Source organism: Opisthorchis viverrini, assembly GCF_000715545.1.
Source record: "Opisthorchis viverrini unplaced genomic scaffold opera_v5_35, whole genome shotgun sequence".
NCBI lineage: Eukaryota > Metazoa > Platyhelminthes > Trematoda > Opisthorchiida > Opisthorchiidae > Opisthorchis > Opisthorchis viverrini.
Window position 1 is genome coordinate 1,542,854 of NW_008751691.1, and position 259 is coordinate 1,543,112.

Genomic DNA, 259 nt, shown 5'->3' on the forward strand with positions numbered 1-259 from the left:
TTAGCGGCGTATGTCGTCATCTGGGAAACCACACGTAGAACATAGATGTCTCCCTCCCGAATTTCTCGACGGTCACAATAATAAGTGGTGTGCATTTCACATTCGCGCATTAGCTCTTCACTGTGATGAGTGACCTTCTGGACAGCATGCTGCAGGCTATCTGATTGATGCACGCGCCTCTTTGAACGCCCGTTGGCGTTCGCCAGGCGGTTGTTGGGCACATTCCCAGAATGTACCAACCCACACTGTGCATGAATGG